Source organism: Dermacentor albipictus, chromosome 5 (genome assembly GCF_038994185.2).
Source record: "Dermacentor albipictus isolate Rhodes 1998 colony chromosome 5, USDA_Dalb.pri_finalv2, whole genome shotgun sequence".
NCBI classification, from domain to species: Eukaryota; Metazoa; Arthropoda; class Arachnida; order Ixodida; family Ixodidae; genus Dermacentor; species Dermacentor albipictus.
In genome coordinates, this window is record NC_091825.1 from 114564064 (window position 1) to 114571933 (window position 7870).

The window sequence follows — 7870 nt, forward strand, 5'->3', positions numbered from 1 at the left end:
CACAACTCATTCAGTGTTCCTCTGTGAATGCGCTAAGTCAAGCAGAAAATCTTCTAAACTGAACCCAGCATCTGATGCTGGGTTCGCGTCGTGTGTCTTTAAGCCGTGGCAGAAAGAAATGGCGCGAGCCGCCTTAATTCAGCATCGTCATTGTCGTCGGCCGAGCTTATCGCTTCTTGACAGAATACTTTACCTGCCTAAACTGATCTTAGTGTTTGTTTTTAGTGTCCCTTTAAGACTTACTTTCCTTTGAACAGCTTTTATACAGTATTTTATAGTATATGCTTTTCGTTCGCAAGATCTGGTCAGCTGACCGAGACATAAGGGTTGTGTTGGGCAATAAAAATTAGTAAAAGTAAAATAATTAAAATAGGAAACTAAGCCCTGCCTGCTGCACCGGAGTATTGCAGGCTGCCAAATTAGAAAAATAAATGAAAATGACGTGGTCAAATAATTTTGTATAGAAAAAAATGGGGGGGGGGGGGAGTCTACCACCAGGGGAACCACGGCCAAGGGAACGGATGGTTGCGGGATTTATTCTTCATGAATACAATACATATTATCAACATTGTCTGTCTTGACGTACAATTGCTCTTCTTCTGTTCCCTAAATTGCAGCTGACCGAGACAGGGGTAATTGGAGATCGCGGGCTATAAGCCTTCGTCCTGCATGCAGTGGACACAAATAAGCGGCTGCTGCTGATCATTTCAATTCTCCAAGAATTTGCGCAGCCCCTGAAGATGTATAAAAAGAAAAAACTGCCTTTTTCACTCTATACATTGAAAAGGCTACCTCATCGTCGCCCAGCAAATATCAGTTTTTCGTTGGAACTCATAGGAACTTGACAATTAATTTTTCTCTGACATCTCCATATTTCTCTGGATATTTCTCTGGATATATTACTTTGATTAATTGGCGTATCTCGACCTTCAAAGTAGCAGTTTACAAAGCAGATGTTTTTTATATTATTTATATTGCTTTTTTGTAAACGTATTAAAAGTGTGTAGAGGGTCCGATATGCTACTTGTGCGCGCGTACACGTGCACAGGCAAAGCTAGGCTCTCGCAGTAGATGTTAACCCGAAATTTGAATCTGAAATCTCTGACTCTCAGCCCCTCCTGCCGACAGCGGCCGCCATTACGGCACGGCGCGTGTGACGTCACGAGTGGCAGCGCCGCCTGCTGCGAAACTCCCGAACCACGTGCCGAGGGGGGAAGGGGGGTGCAACCGCGCATCGCCAGTGAGGGCGCCGTCTATGCATTGTGTCGCAGCAATTGTTCCACTAGGAGGACTGCATGTGGGACAAGTCGTAACGGATTCGGTATAATTGATGCGCTAAAGTAACGAGGACCCAGACGGCCCTTGTCGTTCCCTTGCTTGCGTTTGTTCCTTTCGCGCGTTAGGAACACAAAACCAGAGAACGCCTGCGCCAACCATCTAGGGTCGAATGCCGAGACACTTGTGTTAACGAAACCACGTTAGGAGCGTGCGCAACGCGGCTCGTGACGTCACGGGTTAACGTTACCGGACTTCTATCCGTACGATTTGAGCGCGATATATATAAAAGAATGTCGTCTATGAAATATGCGCCTCGCCGAATGCGTTCAAATTTTACCAGGTTGCTATGAGCGCTAGGGCGCTATGGGCGCTATAGGTTGCTAGATTGCTATTGCTACCAGGTTGCTACCAGCTTGCCTACGGACGAACATGCAGTGCAAAGTTCTGGTTTGAAAATTTGGCGTCATGGCCCGTTTAATTAAAAGCCTGTGCGCCTCTATCTCCTCGTTAGTGCGTATTGACGGCGCTCTTGCTTCGCTGCACGTTTAGCGGAAGCCCGCGGGCCGGCGCATTTTTCACCGTGGCGCGGCCAGCGAATGGTAAACACAGTGAGTAAGAACTTTTTGAGATCAATCATGGAACTGACTGCTCGGGGGCAGTGTTCGCGGGTGCCGAGTCCCACGACCTTCCAAACTGCTCCGTCGTTTTTTTTTTATAAGTTCCTCCGCGTTTCTCGTCGCTCTGTAGGTGCACCGCAAACAGCGGCAGTGCAAACCCGGAAAAACAAACAGAAGCTTCTCGCTCCATGAATTTTTGTCCGCCGCGCTCACGCCGAACGTGTGTCAAAACGTGACGCTTAGAACTGCGGACCAACCGGATCCCCAAACGGGTTGCGGCGCTTAGTCGAACCGAAGGAAAAGGAAGTCCGAAAAAGAAGGAGAGAGGTATATATATATAAAGGAAAACACACACACACACACACACACACACACACACACACACACACTGGGCAAACGCAACCCAATCATCGCTTCCGCACACGCCGAATTCTCTTTTTTTTTCCTATGCTGGCGCCGTGCACGTTGCTCTGTCAACAGGGTCCTTCGGACCACCAGTGGCAGCCAAGCGGGGGAATTCGCGACGTGGTTCCCTTCCAGTCTACGTTTTCTTTCTTTCTTTCGTCCCTTTCTCAAAACTGCCGCTCTTCAGACACGCTTCCTCGGTTCCTTGGACCGGGGCCAAGCGTCGCTCGGCCGTGTGCCGCTGCTGCTGGTACAGAGAGCCACGCGCCAACCCGTCGGCGAACTGTCGGCTTCGAACGGGCGTTGATCGACGTACAGTCGCGGACAGAATAAAATGGACCACGGAATCTCCGAAAACGTTCAATTCCCGAGCAGCCTGTAGCAGTAACCAGTAAAACTGCCCACGACAACGTTGTTAGCATATTCTAGTCGAGGTCCAAAATGCAAATACCAGATTGCGTTGTGAGGTTGCGGAGATATTCAGCTTTTTCTTAGATTTCATGGTCCATAATATTCTGTCCGCGACTGTACGCCGCGGTCCGGTAGCTGGAGCGGGAACGAACTTGGGACCTCGGGCGAAGGGAGACCGGAATGCCGCGAGGTCTTCGCTTCGACGGAATGACTCACACTGCGGTGTTCTTTTCGAAAGGTTGCGAGTTTTTCAGTTTTGCCGAGTGTGTTATTATAGAGGGTGTATGGCTTCTACAAGGGCGCGCGAACTCGCGCGCGCTTTTTGATATACTACTAGACTTTATTTAATGGGCTCCCTTATGTAATATTACAATTAAATGAATGCTTAAAAAATTAGTATTATGTTTTTTTTATCCTTCTCTCTCTCTCTCACCTATCGCATCCTCTTGCCCATCCCCCTGTACATGGTAGCCAAGCGAGATAATCTCTGGTTATCCTCCCTGTCTTTCTCTTTACCCCCCCCCCCCTCTCTCTCTCTCTCACACTCTCTCTCTGTCTCTCTCCCTCCCTCAAATGAATGCTCGCGGGCCTTCATCGTAAAAGAAAAAAAAATCTTCATAAGTGTCCTGTCGAGCTAATTGTTTATAATTAACTGTTGATATTCAGTGTGCTGGTGCTGGGCTGTCTGTGGCCGTCAGTAGGCTGGTCTGTGTGACCTTCTAGGTTCTTTCTCTGTCGTGCCCCTGGGCACAACCACAGCTCGTGGGCCAAGAGCTCATTGGGCACTTCACGGGGTCTTCGGGTGCGGCGCCTCAGGCCCTGGTGGTTACGAAAGGTGCAGAGCCCGTCCCATCCCGAAGGTTCCGGAGAGAGACCTCCTCCGCCAGAGTTACGTAACGAGGAAGGCAGCATGCGCGGGCACACTGGAAAATTATAGACCACGTGTTTCCGGTCGGAGAAGAGACATTCCGGGCTACAAACGATGGAGAAGGGGTTGAAGGGAAGGGGGAAAGTAGGGGGGCTCTCAGGTGAAGAGTGTGAATGAGTGATCGTGTCCGTTGTATTATTATAGTGGTTGTGACCCTGCATCCCGTGCACTTTGATGGTGAAGCGGGCAAAAATGCTCGATTCGGTCGCATTGTCGCTGCTTGACTAGTGTCGAAAGTGCGGTAAGTTAACTAATAAGCTAGCTGTTCCTACATAACAGCTTGAAACAGAATCTTAAGCTAAGAAAAACACTAAAGAGGAAGAAGTAGCAAATCATAATGAAGTAATTACGATATAGACTAAGAAGAATGGATGGATGGATACAACTTTATTGAACGTCCGGCAAGGTTTAACGCAACCCGGGCTCAGGTTTTCCACGGAGGAACGTCAAGGCCTTGCCTCAACGCCGCCTCAAGGGCTTGGACTGCCCACGTCTGGATGCCGAGGTCTGAGCTGCGCTGAGCGGCGGCCCATCTCGACGACAGGGTCTTCGGATCAACTACCATCCATCCTATATCTACATTGCACTCCTACAGCATGTGTTTGAGTGTTGCTGCTCCTTCCTGGCACAAGCTATGAATTTATAAATTTGTAACGCATCGTTGCAACTTTTTAACCCAGCATCCTTGTGAAAGCTCTGCTCACGAACTATGGAGTCTGTGTTTGTTTCTCTCTAAACGTGGACATTCTATCTATCTACCTGGCCATCTTTCTGAATTACCTAGAGTTAAGAAACTAAGAGGCTGGCACCGCGTTTGTTGCTCTGATAACACGGCGCTTCAGGTCGGCGGCAACCAAACGAAAATACGCGAGGGCGTGTGGTTCCTTTCTGTTTACGGTTTTAAATAAATACATTAGACTTGCCTCCTTCCAAGTTACCGCTCAGACTGCAACTATTTTCTTCTGAGGAAGCAATACTTAAAAGCTGGAAAGAACTTGAAAGTCTGCATGGACTCGAAAACGGGCGTACGGCTTTGCGTAGACGTATATATACACTGACGTGAGTTCAAAGGCTCATATATATATATATACACACACTGACCTCTCGTACGTGTTCCACTGGAAAGCGATTTTACACTCTTGACAGGTATTCGCGGTGCTGGAGATCGGTTGCGCTTTATGAATCGGCATTTTTCTCCAGGCGTTTCGGCACCGTTAGAGAGAGCCTTGATCTTTTACGTGGCCTAGTTGCCGTCTTTTTTCCAGGTTGATGTGTGGTCATTCAACCACGCAAAGCTTGTGCGACCGCATTAAAGTGACAGGCGTTTTCTTTTTTCTTATCTTTCCTTCGGCGTGAACGAGTTCAGTATTACGCTTTCCGCTCCAAAATGACGCCCGCGAACGTGCGCGTAAGCAGGAAAACTATATACGGTGGCCTGCCTGCACGGGGAGAAGGGAGCCGAGATCTTGGCATCCTCGTCAGCATCATCAAGAGCCGTCGCCTGTCGCCTTCGGATGACCGCGTTTGGAGTTCGCGTTTCCTTGCGCTGACATCTGTGCCTTTACATTTGTGTAGTGGGCAAAAATAAAACGAGCACTCGTCTAAGGTGGAAAGAAGAAAAAAATGTATTTAATTCATGTTTCGGGGCCGCTACGGTTCTCTCGTGTTCACAATGAAGAGTAACGCGAGATGATCCGACTGTCGACGAAATAATCGCACGCTCTGGCGTTACTCTTGTGAACGAGAGGCCCGTAGCGCCCCCCCCCCCCCCCCCCCCCCCCTTGTGAGTTAGCGAGTTTGAGTTAGTGAGGGAAGACGAAGTGTCTGCGAGCCAGAACGCTATTTCTCTAGCTCAGCTGTCTTTTCCTTATTTCTGCGTACATCATTGGAGAGCCGGCATGGTTCGTGGTATGGATGCAAGTTGACATCCCCGTGCCTCTGCCGGGAATGGCGACTTCAGCGGCGGCTGCGTCTAGGAAGCGGACCGGCCTCCAGAGCGACACCGACGGCGATGACACCAGCGTCTACTCGCTCAGCAGTGAGGACTTCTCTGATGACGCCTTCGAGCTTGTGCGGAGCCGCAAGGCGAAACGAAGACACACCACCAGGGCATCCATGTCTTCGAGCACGCCAACGGTAGGACCAACTCAGAATACCGCAGTACGATTCTATTTGCACCAGAACTCGCTACCGACAACCTGAGGTGACTCAACGGACAGTCCGTATCGGTGCAACTTGAAGCGGTGGCGCCAAATCAGATAGCAGACGTTATAGAGTCAACACACGAAAAAATGTGTTAGCTATCGACGTCACACATCATACTGCGCTGAGAAATTTGACTACAGTTACAGAACTAGGTGGCGTTAAGCTCCGCTCGTACATCCCCCAGAACAGTGGTTCAACTACTGGTGTCATCTACGACGTGGACGTCTCCATCTCCAGCGCCGACTTGCCGATCCTAGTGAAGCCTGCCGTTGATGGCGTCGCCATAACGCATGTGTATCGCCTCGGCACATCCCGCTGTGTGAAAGTTATATTCAAGGGCGAGACTCTCCCTTGGCACGTCAAGGTGGGCCACTTTAGACACCCTGTGCGACCATTCATCCCAAGGCCACTGCAATGCCGCAATTGTATGAGGCTGGGACACGTGAGTGCCGTGTGCGAGAACACGAGAGTTTGCTCACACTGCAGACTCTTGTGCAGCCACGGTTCTCAAATGCACCAATTGCCTTGGGTCACATGATGCTTCCTCGAAGGACTGCCCCAAAATGAAGAATGAAAAGGCGATCTTGAAGCTGATGGCGAGAGACCATTCCTCTCGTCGGGAAGCTGTTGCGGCCGTTAGAAAGCGACGCTCCCGACGCCGCCGGACTTCAAAGAACGCTGATACCCCTATGAAGAGTACGTCCCTTCCGACATCACCCCCTCCTCTGCCCCCTAGGCCTGGGGCAATTCATTCTAAATCGGACGAGGCCATGGCGGAGAACAATACAACTTGGCCCTCACTGCTAAAGCAACAGCCAAAGCCAGAACAACAGCGGAAGTCACAACCGAAGCCACAGCCGATGCCACTACCGGAGGCGATGCCGCAGCTGATGCCACAACCCGAGCCGGAGCCACGTCAAGTGATACAGCTGCACACGGCTGTAGAGCGAACAGCGCGGGTTCCTGACAAATTGCCCGAAGAAGACCGGCAAGTCGTTATGATGCTCCGGTCTCTGATGAATACCCTTCGAATACTCTTAAATAATCTACACACTCCGTCAGCGCGAAGTGCAATGCAAGTGCTGGATGCTCTGAATTCAGTATACTTGCAACTCTTGAGTAAGCATCATGGCTCACCCGCATCATTATATTCGCACTGAAGTCAGAACGGCTGGTGTTTAGCTTAAAAATAAGTGCCACGTACTGCAACGTACTGCTGACGCCCACCGGATCCTTGGTCTTCACTGGTAACTTCAACGTGCATCACCAGCTATGAACCACCAAGATTGACGGCAGCCTAACGTATCGACGGAGCACTTGCTTTGACTTGACTGATTTCCAAGCACTTTGCTGCGTGCACAGACAGTGTTCCCTCTATCCCGTTTTCTTTCTTTCTGTTCCCCTTTCCCTTCCCCCAGTGTAGGGTAGCAAACCGGACGCTCGTCTGGTTGACCTCCCTGCCTTTCCTCTATTTGCTATCTCTCTCTCTCTGTTGAGTTAGTGAGTACAACTTGGAAAGGTTTGCACCTAATGTGTTCCCGTAAAGAATAAATTGTTCAGTAATCAACAGGGAACATGAGGTGAAATGAAAAGCTTTCCGGCATGATAAAACACTAACTTTATATATATATATATATATATATATATATATATATATATATATATATATATATATATATATATATATATATATATATATATATATATATATTATTGGCGAGTGCTTGTTTTATTTTGACCGTGCACCACCGCCGCCTGCCGAGCTTTCGTCGAAAATTGCGCGCGACATTTGCATAGGTGGCCGGCCTCCCGACTGTACCGGGGTTACAGCTGTGATCAATACGAATGGGAACGCCACGTTCATAAAACACCTGCGCTCAAAGATAGCGTACTTGCCCTTCCTTTTTGTGCTGCAATCGTGGGAGCAGAATTGGACAATCCCTTCAAGTCGTGAGGGCTGGGAGTACTGATCGTTTGAAATAAAAACGCCGCTTTAAGCGCATATGTAAAGTACGCAGGAAATGAT

The 7870-nt window shown here is 49.3% G+C and overlaps 2 protein-coding genes across 4 annotated transcripts in view; one reads left to right on the plus strand and one right to left on the minus strand.

Annotated features, from left to right (window-relative positions):
• Oatp30B (Organic anion transporting polypeptide 30B) overlaps positions 1-7870 on the plus strand; it is a 341602-nt gene that overhangs the window by 40946 nt on the left and 292786 nt on the right. The gene's annotated exons all lie outside the window — the stretch shown is intronic.
• Positions 1-7870, minus strand: part of LOC135920514 (zinc finger C2HC domain-containing protein 1A-like) — a 42950-nt gene that overhangs the window by 34671 nt on the left and 409 nt on the right. The window lies entirely within an intron of this gene.